This window comes from Macaca mulatta, chromosome 20, assembly GCF_049350105.2.
Source record: "Macaca mulatta isolate MMU2019108-1 chromosome 20, T2T-MMU8v2.0, whole genome shotgun sequence".
Lineage (NCBI taxonomy): Eukaryota > Metazoa > Chordata > Mammalia > Primates > Cercopithecidae > Macaca > Macaca mulatta.
Window position 1 is genome coordinate 12967695 of NC_133425.1, and position 14812 is coordinate 12982506.

At 45.2% G+C, this 14812-nt stretch overlaps 2 long non-coding RNA genes across 3 annotated transcripts; both read right to left on the reverse strand.

Moving 5' to 3' along the window:
- Positions 1 to 588: 588 nt before the first annotated feature.
- LOC106994953 (uncharacterized) lies at positions 589 to 8914 on the reverse strand. Of its 2 annotated transcripts, none has more exons than XR_013412501.1 (3): positions 8789 to 8914; positions 2095 to 2212; positions 589 to 1048 (listed from the first exon to the last, which is right to left on the reverse strand). It is a non-coding gene; the product is annotated as an uncharacterized LOC106994953 (long non-coding RNA). The 2 variants fall into 2 exon arrangements; XR_013412500.1 differs by lacking the exon at positions 2095 to 2212 and adding an exon at positions 8414 to 8695.
- A 2910-nt stretch (positions 8915 to 11824) lies between these two features.
- LOC144338390 (uncharacterized) lies at positions 11825 to 14350 on the reverse strand. The gene is made up of 2 exons (XR_013412470.1): positions 12631 to 14350; positions 11825 to 12497 (listed from the first exon to the last, which is right to left on the reverse strand). It is a non-coding gene; the product is annotated as an uncharacterized LOC144338390 (long non-coding RNA).
- Between the last annotated feature and the right edge of the window lie 462 nt (positions 14351 to 14812).

Consider the following 14812-nt stretch of genomic DNA (forward strand, 5'->3'; position numbering starts at 1 on the left):
GCCTTCTGGGCTCAAGCGATTCTCTTGCCTGAGCCTCCCAAGTACCTGGGACTATAGACATCCACCACCATGCCCAGGCTAATTTTTGTATTTTTTTTTTTTTTTTTTTTTTTTAAGAGACAGGGTTTCACCATGTTGCCCATACTGGTTTCAAACTCCTGGGCTCAAGCGATCCACAGTGCTGGGATTATGTGAGTGACACCATGCCTGGCCAGATGGCATGAATTTGAGAGGCATCATTATGACCTGAAGGTCCTTCTGCACAGGGAATTTTACGCTTTAGAGAATAAAAACATTATAAAATTAGAAGAGTTTTTTTTGAAACAGAGCCTCACCCTGTTGCCCAGGCTGGAGTGCAGTGCCACAATCTCAGCTCACTGCAACCTCCGCCTCCCAGGTTCAAGCGATTCTCTTGCCTCAGCCTCCAGAGCAGCTGGAATTACAGGCGGCTGCCACCACGCCTGGCTAATTTTTCTATTTTTAGTAGAGATGGGGTTTCACCATGTTGGCCAGGCTGGTCTCGAACTCCTGACCTCGTGATCCACCCACCTCGGCCTCTGAAACTGCTGGGATTTCAAGAGTTTTTTAAAAGCCAGATTTTATTTCTATTTAAAAACAATGCTCAGGAGACTTAGCTCCAAAGACGAAGAGGCCAGGGTTCCATGTACAGCTACAGCGAGGTGCTGGCGATGACTGAGTGAGTCGTGGAAGGCGCTGTAGTTCCTTGGAGACTTCCACTTTTTCGTATCATTCCTAGTCTTAGCCTCGTGGTTTTCTGCAAGTTCTCGTCGACTGTCACAGTACACAGGGCTGTCACTCCAGTGAGGACAATGAAAAAAGCACCTATGGCTATCATTGTTAATCCCGTAGAGAAAACCACAGAGTCAGAGGGGTCCTGTAGAACAACAACGAGTCCCAGAATCACAGTCGATAACCCTAAGCAGGTGACAAGCAGACATTCAGAACAAGACAAGCATCGAAACTCCTGTCTTCCAGATAGACTCATCCATGGGTAAGTTTGGATAGGTTGGTACATGGTGATTTTTTGCTGCAGTAGGTAAGGGAAGAAAAAGTCTATGAAAGCTCAAATATAAAAAGGGTAAATAGAATCCTTTCTTTTTTTCTGTGAATTGCATCTACTGTGCATTCTTTTTCTATTTTCCTTTTTTTTTTTTTTTTTTTTTTAAACAGAGTCTCGCTCTGTTGCCAGGCTCAAGTGCAGTGGCGTGATCTTGGCTCACTTCAAGCTCTGCCTCTCGGGTTCAAGTGATTCTCCTGCCTCAGACTCCCTAGTAGCTGGGATTACAGGTGTGTGCCACCACACCCAGCTAATTGTTGTATTTTTAGTAGAGACAGGGTTTCACCACGTTGGCCAGAATGGTCTCCGTCTCTTGACCTCTTGATCCGCCTGCCTCAGCCTCCCAAAGTGCTGGGATTATAGGTAGGACCCACGGCGCCCGGCCCTTTTTCTTTTCTTTCTTTCTTTTTTTTTTTTTTTTTTAATGAGACAGAGTCTCACTCTGTTGCCCAGGCTGGAGTGTAGTGGCACGATCTAGGCTCACTGCAACCTCCACCTCCCGGGTTCAAGGGATTCTCCTGCCTCAGCCTCCTGAGTAGCTGGGATTACAGGTGCCCACCGCCACAGCTGGCTAATTTTTGTATTTGTAGTAGAGACAGGGTTTCAGCATATTGGCCAGGCTAGTCTCAAACTCCTGAATTCAAGTGATATGCCCACCTTGGCCTCCCCAAATGCTGGATTTACAAGCATAAACCACCACACTGGGCCTACTATGCATTTTCAATCAGAACTCCCTTCACCCTGTGTAATATCCTGAAAGTAATTTAAAGGGCTGGCTTCTAAGAGGCACTCAAATTCCCCTCTGAGGAGACTCTCAGGAGGTCAGAGTTCTTCACGGTTTAAAATCTATCTTTTGGCTGGGTGCGGTGGCTCACACCTGTAATCCCAACATTTTTGGACGCCAAGTTGGGAGGACTGCTTCAGCTCAGAAGTTCAAGACCAGCTTGGGCAACGTAGCTGAGACCCTGCCTCTACTAAAAATTTGAAGAAAATTATCCAGTTCTGGTAGTACATGCCTGTAGTCCCATATACTTGGGAAGCTGAAGCAGGAGAATCACCTGAACCCAGGAGATGGAGGCTACAGCGAGCTATGATTAGGCCACTGTACTCCAGCCTGAGTGACAGGATGAGACCCTGTCTCAAATTTTTAAAAAAAGGAAATAAGAAGATACATCTTTACAATGTGAAAAGAAAACAAAATCTCAACCCCAAACTCACTATGCCCAGGGGAAAAGTTAAGCTTGGAAACCGAGTCACACAAACAAAACAAAATCTGCCTTTCCTTTTGTTCCTAAACAGATAACTATAAGATAGAAGGCCAGCCGGGTGCGGTAGCTCATGCCTGTAATTCCAGCACTTTGGGAGGCTGAGGCAGGCGGATCATGAGGTCAGGAGATCGAGACCATCCTGGCTAACACGGTGAAACCCCATCTCTCCTAAAAATACAAATTAGCCGGGCCTGGTGGCGGGCGCCTGTAGTCCCAGCTACTTGGGAGGCTGAGGCAGGAGAATGGCATCAACCTGGGAGGTGGAGCTTGCAGTGAGCTGAGACCATGCCACTGCACTCCAGCCTCGGCGACAGAGCGGGACTCCGTCTCGGGAGGAAAAAAAAAGACTAAAAAAGATAGAAGGCCACATGTCTCACAAGGGGGACTTTTTTACCCAACAATGTAAATTAATAGCTTATCTTCATAGGGAAGAGACAAGAGGAGACTTTAAACCGCCCCACCCACCCACCCCGAGACCTGTGCATATTTGATTTTTATGTTTATCTACAGGTCAAGTACAGATTGCTCGAGTTCGAGAAATACATGATTGTTCTTCCTCTCCTTCCTTTTCACATGCAGCACGTGGATTCAGTGAGCGCCCAAAGCCTCAAAACAATGTGACCCTATCCTTCCCTGTTTTTTCTGTCTACCTTTCCCCTCCTGCCCACTGTTTCCCCTTAAATATTGAAGCCCTCTAAATCCTGTTTGGAAAAAGTGCTGGCTCCAGATCCTCTTGTGGCTTCTGTCTCTTTTTCCTGGGCATGTTCTCAACGTTGGCCAAAATAAACCTCTACAGGAATTGAGACCTTCTAAAACTTCTGGTTTACAAGTGAAATTTCATGAAGCTATCTCAAGACATCCAGAAAGACTACTTCTAAAAATGAATCCTTGCGCTTGGGAGGCCGAGGCAGGTAGATCGCTTGAGCCCAGGAGTTCAAGACCAGCCTGGGGAATGTGGCAAAACCCTGTCTCTACAAAAATAAATAAATAAAATAAAATACAAAAAATGAGCCCCGCATGGTGGCACGTGCCTGTAGTCCCAGATACCCTGGGAGCTGAGGCTTCAGTGAGCCTTGATTGTGCCACTGCACTCCAACCTGCGAGACAGCAAGGCCTCATCTCAATTATAAAAAAAGAAGGCTGGGCACAGTGGCTCATGCCTGTAATCCCAGCTCTTTGAGAGGCCAAGGTGAGCAGATCGCCTGAGGTCAGGGGTTCGAGACCAGTCCGGCCAACATGATGAAACCCCATCTCTACTAAAAATACTAAAATTAGCAAGGCGTGGTGGCGTGTGCCTGTAATCTCAGCTACTTGGGAGGCTGAGGCAGGAGAATCACTTGAACCTGGGAGGCAGAGGTTGCAGTGAGCCAAGATTGCACCGCTGAACTCCAGCCTGGGTGACAAGAACAAGACTTCATCTCAAAAAAAAAAAAAAGAAGAAGAAGAAAATAGCCGGGCGCAGTGGCTCATGCCTGTGATCCCAGCACTTTGGAAGGCTGAGGCAGGTGGATCACCTGAGACTGGGAGTTCAAGATCAGCCTGACCAACATTGAGAAACCCCATCTCCACTAAAAATACAACAATTAGCCAGGCGTGCTGGCTGTAATCCCAGCTACTTGGGAGGCTGAGGTAGGAGAATTGCTTGAACCCGGTAGGGTGAGCCAAGATTACACCATTGCACTCCAGCCTGGGCAACAAGAGCAAAACTCCGTCTCAGAAGAAGAAGAAGAAACTGAAGTACAAGGCCAAGGGTACTTGAAGAAGGCTTAACTTCTTCCTGAAGCACCATTAGTACTTGAAGGTAACTTTATGTTTTTATACTTTAGGTACAAGTGATGAAATTCAAGGCCAGGCATAGTGACTCATGCTTGGAACCCCCGCACTTTGGGAGGCCGAGGCAGGAGAATCACTTGAGGTCAGGAGTTTGAGACCAGCTTGGCCAACATGGTGAAATCCCTTCTCTACCAAAAATACAAAAATTAAGCCAGGTGCATTGGCTCACGTCCATCGTCTCAGCCCTTTGGGAGGCTGAGGCGGGCAGATGACTTGAGGTCAGGAGTTTAAGACCAGCCTGGCCAACATGGTGAAACCCCATCTCTACTTAAAAAATGAAAATTAGCTGGGTGTGGTGGCACACACCTGTAATCCCAGCTACTCAGGAAGCCAAGGCAGGAGAATTGCTTGAACCCAGGAAGCGAAGGTTACAGCGAGCGGAGATCACACCATTGCACTCTAGCCTGGGTGAGAGAGTGAGACTCTGTCTCAAAAAACAAACAACAACAACAACAAAAAACCCACAAAAATTAGCCAGGTATGGATGGCCCACACCTGTAGTTCCAGCTACTGAGAAGGCTTGAGGCAGGACAGTCTCTTGAACCCGGGAGGCAGAGGTTGCAGTGAGCCGAGATCACACCACTGCACTCCAGCCTGGACAACATGGCAAGACTCTGTCTCAAAAAAAAAAAAAAAAATCCAGAAGAAGCAAACAAAAACAAGTGACAAGTAATGAAACTCAAGGTCAAAGATTAAGAACATGGACTTGAAGGAGACGGGACAGTCACTCAAAGGGAACGTATTTTCTTTTTCACCAGCAGGAGGACTCAGTAGGTACAAAGTTTATCAAGGGAGAAGCCTGGGCGGGGACAGTGATTGCCAAACGCTCCCCGCAGCTGTGGTTGCTCTTGCCTTGGGGACAGGAGTTCACTTGAGGTTACTGTTTATTAGAGAGCATCAAATGTGGATCGCAGAACTCCATAGCCACCAACCTAACTCAAGTCCCGGTTGGGATTTTCACTGAGAAATGGTTGTGTCGCATTTTATCAACACATCAGCACCCCTGCGAAAAAGGTTTGGCTTCTAATTAATCGGATTAATAGCCAGCTTCCAAATCAATGGCTTTTCTTAACACACCAGCAAAAGTCATTTGCTGAGTGAAAACCTGAGAACATCTACCATTCAGTGATCTTTCCTGAAGAGTTAAGTGGTAAGAGCAACTCCGCCCAACAAAATATGAAGTCTGAGGTTTTTCAAGCAGTAAATGAATACTGAATGAAAGCTAAGCATAAAGATAATACATTAATGGCTGGGCAGGGTGGCTCACGCCTGTAATCCCAGCACTTTGGGAGGCCGAGGTGGGTGGATCACCTGCGGTCAAGAGTTCGAGACCATCCTGGCCAACATAGTAAAACCCCATTTCTACTAAAAATACAAAAAAGTAGCCGGGCATGTGATGCATGCCTGTAATCCCAGGAGGCTGAGGCAGGAGAATCGCTTGAACCCCGGAGGCAGAGGTTACAGTGAGCTGAGATCACGCCACTGCACTCCAGCTTGGGCAACAAGAGTAAAACTCCACCTCAAAAAAATAAAATAAAATAAAATACTACTACTACATTCATATAAAATCATGGGGACAACTGGAATGGAAAAAGAAATTCGAAGAGGAAAAAATGGTAAACCTTGCTTTTTTTTTTTTTTTTTTTTTGAGACAGTCTCGCTCTGTCACCAGGATGGGGTGCAGTGCTGTGATCTCAGCACACTGCAATCTCTACCTCCTGGGTTCAAGTGATTCTCCTGCCTCAACCTCCCGAGTAGCTGGGATGACAGGCATGTGCCACCACATCTGGGTAATTTTTGTATTTTTAGTAGAGACATGGTTTCACCATGTTGGCCAGATGATCTCAATCTCTTGACCTCGTGATATGCCCGCCTCGGCCTCCCAAAGTGCTGTGATTAAAGGCGTAAGCCACCGCGCCCAACCGGTTTTTTGTTTTGTTTTTGAGACAGGGTCTTGCTCTGTCCCCCAGGCTGGAGTGCAGTGGCGCAATCTCAGCTCACTGCAACCACTGCCTCCCAGGCTCAAGCGATCCTCCCATCTCAGCCTCCCAATTAGCTGGGACTACAGTGCCTGCCACCACTCCTGGCTTATTTTTGTGTGTGTTTTTGTAGAGAGGGGGTTTCATCTTGTCACCCAAGCTGGTGTCAAACTTCTGGGATCAGGCAATCCTCCTGCCTCGGCCTCCTGAACTGCTGGGATTACAGGTGTGAGCCACCACACCTGGCCCAGGTGTTTTCAATGATGTCTTTGCAACTGTATACACTAAACATTTTAGGTGTCAGGTTAAATACTAGGTGGAACAGAGTTCATCACAAAATTTTACGGTATGTAGGAACACAAAAAAAAACACTAGTGAAAACAATGACAAATACTAGTGGTTTTGGCCTTTTAGGCTTGAATTCACCTTTAATGGAACCATTTTATTAATTTGCCATTTCATATGATGTTTTTTTTTTTTTTTTTTTTTTTTTGAGACGGAGTCTCACTTTGTCGCCCAGGCTGGAGTGCAGTGGCCGGATCTCAGCTCATTGCAAGCTCCGCTTCCCGGGTTCACGCCATTCTCCTGCCTCAGCCTCCCGAGTAGCTGGGACTACAGGCGCCCGCCACCTCGCCCGGCTAGTTTTTTGTATTTTTTAGTAGAGACGGAGTTTCACCGGGTTAGCCAGGATGGTCTCGATCTCCTGACCTCATGATCCGCCTGTCTCGGCCTCCCAAAGTGCTGGGATTACAGGCTTGAGCCACCGCACCCGGCCTCATATGATGTTTTAACCCTAAATTGCTGGTAAGTTTTGTAGCTGAATTTTCTGAGCATTTGTGGCTAAGTATGCTGTGTTCTTTAGTTTACTAACAAATTTGTTTCTGATTCCCTAATGTTTAGCCATCCTTACATTCTTCAGATAAGCTCTCCTAAGCTGTTATTAACCTGGTTAAGCAGTACATGGCGTACATTTATCTTAAGACCAGGTGAGAGCAGTTTTTCTGGAGAAGAAAACTACTAGGTTTGAGTACTAAAAATATTACTTTTGCAAAATGAATTGGGAAGCTTTGAATTATAACGGCAACTACTCAAGACTTGTATGCATGATATTATTTTATTTTTTGAGACAGGATCTTGCTCTGTTACCCAGGCTGGAGTGCATTGGCGTGGTCTCGGCTCACTGCAACCTCCACCTCCCATGCTCAAGCAATCCTCCTCCCTCAACCTCCAGAGTGACTGAGACTAAGCCACCTTGCCCAGCTAATTTTTGTATTTTTAGTAGAGATGGGGTGTGCCATGTTACCCAGGCTGGTCTGAGCTCAAGTGATCCACCTACATCAAGCCTTCCAAAGTGCTAGGACTACAGGCGTGAGCCAGCGCACCTGGCCCACAGTATTATTAAGTTAAATCTCACTGTCTTTTCTCTTCCAGTTTTCAGGTTTTTGTCTCTTCATCCAGTTTTGGGAACTTTTGAGTTCCCATTATCTAGACATAAGATGTTGATATGAAATGGGCATAATTCCCTTTGATTTTTTTTAGCTTATCTTTCCTGCCTAGGTTATTAAATGGCAAATATTTGTTTTTTCGCCCCCTGCTTTGCAGGGATGTATTGATCTGCCACCTTTTTCAAAAACCAGTTTAGGGCCAGGCACAGGAGCTTACACCTATAACCCCAGCACTTTGGGAGACTGAGGTGGGAGGATCCCTTGAAGTCAGGAGTTTGAGATTAGCCTGGGCAACATAGTTGAGACCCATCTCTACTAAAAATCTAAAAATTTTTTCAAAGCCAAGCACAGTAGCTCATGTCTGTAATGCTAACACTTTGCGAGGCCAAGGCGGGTAGATCACTTGAGGTTAAGAGTTCAAAATCAGACTGGCCAACATGGTGAATTCCTGTCTCCACTAAAAATACAAAAATTAGCCGAGCATGGTGGCACGCGCCTGTCATCCCAGCTACTCAGGAGGCAGTGAGCCGAGATTGTGCCACTGCACTCCAGCCTGAGCAACAGAGACTCTGTCTCAAAAAAAAAAAAAAAAGAAAAGAAAAGAAAAAAGAGAAATCCAACAGCCTGACAGAAAAATAGTCAATGGATATGAACAAGAGACTAGATCTCTGAAGAAATATAAATTGTTAACTTAATATAAAAAAAATGCAGCCCAACAACATTAATATTTAAGACAGCCTTTTAAGTGACTTTCAAGTTAACAAAGAGCAAGCTAAAAGTTTTATAAAAGAAATGATAAACGTCTCTCACCTGTTACGGCAGGCAACTTTTTAGCAAAATAAGGTCAGGAATAGTTTCCCCAAACAGCTGGACACCCTCCGTCAACACAAACCGTCTTAGATAAAAAGATGAGCAACGTGATGCTGTGTTTCTTTTATACGAATTAGGCTCTTGATTGGATAATTGAAAAAACACAGATTCTCACAAGCAGAAATCTTCACACATCAGGTTAGATTGTTTTCTTAATTCATGCAATAATGTAATCCCTCAGTTCTATAAACGTTGAAGAAATTCACTTCTCACAAGGAGAGACTGGGGGTAAATCCATATAGCAGTTCGCTTGAAAGCCCCCACGTAAAATAATAATAATAATAACAACAACAACAAATAAAAGATCTGTTTTACCCTGGTTGGTTTTTAGTTGAGCATTTCATTTGGTTCACCTGCTGAGAATTTGGTAACGATGTTACTGTGAGGCAGGACGACTTCTAGCCACTGTATCCTTCACAGCACTGTTTCCCAGCACTAACTGAGCAGAAGAATCACCTGGCCTCTTGGTCAAAACACAGATTCCTAAGTTCCACATGTATACAGTAATTCCAGTTAAGCAGGTCTGCAGTCGGACCGGGAGTGTGCATTTTTCAGAAACACCACCCACCCCGACCAGGGATCTTTAAATATTTTTACCATGCTCTTAATAATAGACATTTCAGAGGGATGAGTTGAAGGAGGGCTGGCATTTGTTCACTACAAAATCATACCATTGCAGGAATCTTGGAAAATATAGACCAGAAGGGAACAAAGGGAGAAAAATAAGCATAGGAAAAAATACTGTAAAAAAATCAAGATATTAAATATTAACTGAGCTTATGTTTAGGAAGTGGAACTGTGTATTATTATTTACAGGTTTTATTTACAGACTAAAGGGTGCAGAAGGCATTAAAATATTTTGTGATACTAATCCCATTTTGGAGATAAAAAATAAGCACTGGTCAGGCACAGTAGCTCATGCCTATAATCCCAGCACTTTAGCAGGCTGAGGTGGGAGGATCACTAGAGGCCAGGAGTTCAAAGTGGACGACATAATGAGATACTCAATTTTTTTTTTTTTTTTTTAGATGGAGTCTCCCTCTGTCGCCCAGGCTGGAGTGCAGTGACACCTTCTCGGCTCACTGCAACCTTCACCTCCTGGGTTCAAGTGATTTTCCTGTCTCAGGCTCCCAAAGTAGCTGGGACTACAAGTGTGCACCACCACACCCAGCTAATTTTGTATTGATTTTTAGTAGAGATGAGGTTTCACCATGTTGGCCAGGCTGGTCTCAAACTCTTGACCTTAGGTGATCCACCCACCTTGGCCTCCCAAAGTGCTGGAATTATAGGTGTGAGCATCATGCCCAGCCCCCGAGATACTCCATCTCTTATATATATATATACTTTTTTTAAATTAGCTGGTCATAGTGGTGCCCACTTGTAGTCCCAGCTACTCAGGAGGCTGAGGTTGGAGGATCACTTGAGCCTAGGAGGTCAAGGCTGCACTGAGCCATGATTGTGCCACTGCACTCCAGCCTGGGCAAAAAAGTGAGAACCTGTCTTACAGGTAAAATCTGTAAGTGTTTAAGTGTGGAATTTTTTTAAAATTTATTTTAATTTTATTTAAAAATTGAGGCCAGGTGTGGTGGCTCATGCCTATAATACCAGCACTTTGGGACACCGAAGCAGGTGAATCACGAGGTCAGGAGTTCAAGACCAGACTGGCCAAGATGGTGAAGCCCCCATCTCTACTAAAAATACAAAAATTAGCCGGGCATGGTGTCATGCGCCTATAATCCCAGCTACTCAGGAGGCTGAGGTATGAGAATCACTTGAACCCGGGAGGCAGAGGTTGCAGTGAGCTGAGATCGCGCCATTGCACTCCAGCCTGGGTGACAAGAGCAAGACTCCATCTCAAAAAAAAAAAAAAAGAAAAGAAAAAGAAAGAAAAAGAAAAGGACCCAGCAGAGTTACATAAACATATACTAATCATTTTAAGCATTGGACTGCAATGTTATAATCTGGGGTTAAATAGAACCACCTAAATAATTTGCCATTTTTTCTCTCCAGGACCACTATACTGAAATAATCCCCACAACCAAAATTTTATTCATAGTCTTTGATCAGATGCACTAATTTCCTCAGGATCCAAGGACTGATGAAGGTTTCTCATGGCTCATAAAGTCCAAATTGGGAATCTTGGTATTTCAATATTAATACTATCTGTAGGCAAGAAAACCGTGACAATATCAGAAAAAAAAATGTAGGTAGTGCAGAACTTTCAAATATTTAACTAAATGGCAAGATTTCTTGGCTCTTAAACACCCATATACAGAAAGTAGAGCAATTTCTTGGTACCCTCATTTTAGTATTTCTCAAGGAGACCAAAATACAATTTTTTTTTTTTTTTTTTTTGGAGATGGTGTCTTGCTCTGTCGCCCAGGCTGGAGTGCAGCGGCATGATCTTGGCTCACTGCAAGCTCCACCTCCCGGGTTCATGCCATTCTCCTGCCTCAGCCTCCCGAATAGCTGGGACGACAGGCGCACGCTGCTGCGCCCAGCAAATTTTTTGTAGTTTTGGTAGAGACGGGGTTTCACCGTATTAGCCAGGATGGTCTCAGTCTCCTGACATCATGATTCCCCCGCCTTGGCCTCTCAAAGTGCTGGGATTACAGGCGTCAGCCACCGCACCCAGCCTTTTTTTTTTTTTTTTTTTTTTTTGATGGATTCTCACTCTGTCACCCAGGCTGGGGCGCAGTGGCGTGATCTTGGCTCACTGCAACCTCTGCCTCCTGGGTTCAAGCGATTCTCCTGCCTTAGCCTCTTGAGTAGCTGGGATTACAGATGCCCACTACCACATCGGCTAATTTTTGTACTTTTAGTACAGACGAGATTTTGCCATGTTGGCTAGGCTGGTTTCGAACTCCCGACCTCAGGTGATCTGCCCACTTCAGCCTCCCAAAGTGCTGGGATTACAGGCGTGAGCCACCGCGCCCAGCCACAATGTGATGTTTAGCAGTTGGATTGACTTAAATACATTCATGGCATGTAAAGTGAAATTTAAATTATTATGATTCCTGAAAAAACAAATGAACTAAAACTCAATTACTTCCTTCAGAACAAAAATGTTACACTAAAATTTCTCCCATCAGATCTCATTTCGTTCATTAAATCTCCCTGGTGAAGAGGATGGATTCCAGAAACCCAGTGCCAACAATGAAATATCAGCCTCATACTTTGCCCACAAGAGCACACAAGAGCATCATATACCATAGTAGAGATTTATGGTCCTCCTCTTAGCCCCCGGGGAGACTACTATCAGCTCCTAGCACTATCAGCTGGCTAGGAATGTGTATGCAACACTTCTGAAGCCTTGGAAACCTAGTACAGAACATACCCATCTTAAGATGATTCAACTTTATGATTTTTCAACTTTATGATGGTATAAGAGTGATACATAATCAGTAGAAACCATACACACACAACCATTGTTTTTTACTTTTAGTACAGTATTCATTACATTTGTCAACACTTTATTATAAGATAAGCTTTATGTTAGATGATAATACCAGCATCTTGCTCAATAAATTGAAGCCGGCTTTTTCAACAGAGAATATTATTAGAATGAAACTAGATGCAAGAACAGGAAGGTAAACACCTGTGTCATATTCAACAAGACTGAACTACGGGGCAAAGAATCACATAGTGTTGCAAAATCTTGAACTGGCTAGAGGATACGATTACAAAACCCACACAGCTATTGCTGGAAAATTATGTCATGCAGAGAACAGACTGGCATGATTATGTATGTGGATTTGTCCTACACAAATCAGATCTTTAAGTGAAACAAGTCTATCTAACCATAGAACCTAGTTTCTATGGAAAACAAATCAATTAAGCTAAACTCCCACATTTTAAATGTATATTCATTTATAGAAGCCTGAAAGGACAGTGGGGTTACAAATAATTTTATATTTTAGAGGGTTTCATAATTTAAAAAGTTAACATTACAATTCGTGTTACTAAAATGCAAAAGCAGGTTGGGCATGGCGCCTCACGCCTGTAATCTGAACATTTCGGGAGGCTGAGGCAGGAGGACTTGAGGACAGGAGTTCAAGGCCAGCCTCGGGAATACAAGGAAAACCCATCTCTACAACATACGTAAAAATTGGCCAGGTGTGATGGCATGCCCCTGTAGTCTGAGCTACTTGGGAGGCTGAGGTGGGAGGATGGCCTTGAGCCCAGGAGATTGAGGCTGGAACTGTGATGGCACTAGTGCACTCCAGCCTGGGAAACAGTAAGACCATCTCCCCCACTGCCCGCACCCGCCCCCCCCACCCCCTCCAAAAAACCAAAAGCAGGCTAGACTCCTCTAACTTGAGGGAGAGCTACAGATCTGTTTTCTTTTTACTCAGTTTTGCTCTGCCACCCAGGCTGGAATGCAGTGGTGTGATCTCGGCTCACTGCAACCTCCACCTCCTGGGTTAAAGTGATTCTCCTGCTTCAGCCTCCCAAGTAGCTGGGATCCCAGGCCTCCCACGACGCCTGGCTAGTTTTTGTATTTTTAGTAGAGATGGGGTTTCACCATGTTAGCCAGGCTGATCTCAGATCTCCTGGCCTCAAGTGATCTGCCAGCCATGGTTGGGATTACAGATGTGAGCCACCATGCCCAGAATTTTTTTTTTTTTTTGAGACTGGGCCAGGGGAGGGGGCGGCAGGCCAGGGATTGTCTCTGTTGCCCAGGCTGGAGTACAAGATCGTGATCATGGCCCACTGCAGCCTCTACCTCCCAGATTCAAGCAGTCCTCCCACCTCAGCCTCCCAAGTAGCTGGGACCATAGGCATGTGCCAAATACACCCAGCTTATTTTTGGTAGAGATGTGGTTTTGCCATGTTGCCCAGGATGGTCTCAAACTCCTAGGCTCAAGCAATCCACCCAGCCTTCCAAGTGCTGGGATTATGTTGGGAAAAGCTGAGTGTTGGGAGAAGCTGAGGCAGGGCTTGCATGTCTGACACAATGTAAGAGTCTTGGAACATGTCCGGGGTCCAGGGTCTAAAACCCCTTGTGGCCTTTGGAACACCAAGCTCTGTGCTAAAGGGTGAAAGGCTACCCTGATGCGCCATAATCTAAGCCCAGGGCATAAAATCCCTCGTGGCTTGGATAGAATCCAGGGCTTGTCGCTCTGGAACGTGTCTAGACTTGCTGGCTCCTTGTTCTCCCAGGATCAATTGTATCTTCAGTTAAAACAACCTGCTCTCCATTATCTCAAGTAGCAGAACAAATGCTAAACCATCACAGCTGTAAATCATGTGCTTAATGCAACGCGCCCTTTCCACCTCCACATTCTCACCACCTGTTTCTTTGTTGGATTACCAATAACAGCATGGGCTCCCAGTGCTCAGGGCCTTCGCAGCCTCCACAATGGCGATGGTCCCCGGTCCCACTTTTCTCTCTCTCAGATTTTTTCTCAATCCTTTGACTCCGCCAGACTTCGTCACCCTCACGACCTGGTGTTGGGTCTGATCACTCCAACAGGGTTACAGATGTGAGCCACTGCACCTGGCACCCACATCATCTCTGAAAGCAGTTACACTCTTTTGCATGCAAGCACATTCCTGCACTGCAGTGAATCTGTAGCTTACTACTACAGATGCATATCAATTCACAACCAGTGAAAGGCCGAGTACCTAAAAAGTTTACCGCCTCAGAATATACTTGACAATTGTGGAAACTTCAGTAGTCTACTCTTCCAAGTTTCCTTGGAGTTGTCATACATAAGCAAGTCCATATGGACTGAGGAATAACGAGGAAGAGGGGAAGGCTTATGGAAGATAAATCACGTTCTTGCCTCCAGTAGGTAGGATTCAATTCAGTGCCTGTATAAATGACTCCATGTTAATTTCCCTTCCCATATGGATGCTAATCCAGTGACTCTTAAGCTTAGACCAACAAACTCAGCATGAGAGCCAAGAAACTCATGCTTCTCCTGAATTCTGTAGCTGTATTCTCATACAGTGAGGCCCTCACTGGGCCACTTTGGGGATGACCACAAATGTATGTGATGGGTCACATCCCAGACCTCCAGTCAGACCCACGTGATTTGGAAAGCCAACAGTGTGTCTACTCAGAAGCAAAGCAACGTTATACTTTTTTCTGAGACGGAATCTCACAGTCACCCAGGCTGGAGCACAGTGGGGTGATGGTGGCTCACTGTAGCCTCGACCTCTTGTGCTCACTTGATCCTTCCACCTCAGCCTGAGAGCACAGGTGCACACCACCATGCCACACTATTTTTTTTTCTTTTGTAGAGATGGGGTTTCACCAAGTTGCCCAGGATAGTCCTAAACTCCTGGGCTCCAGCAATCCTCCCACCTTGGCTTCCCAAAGTGCTGAACCAC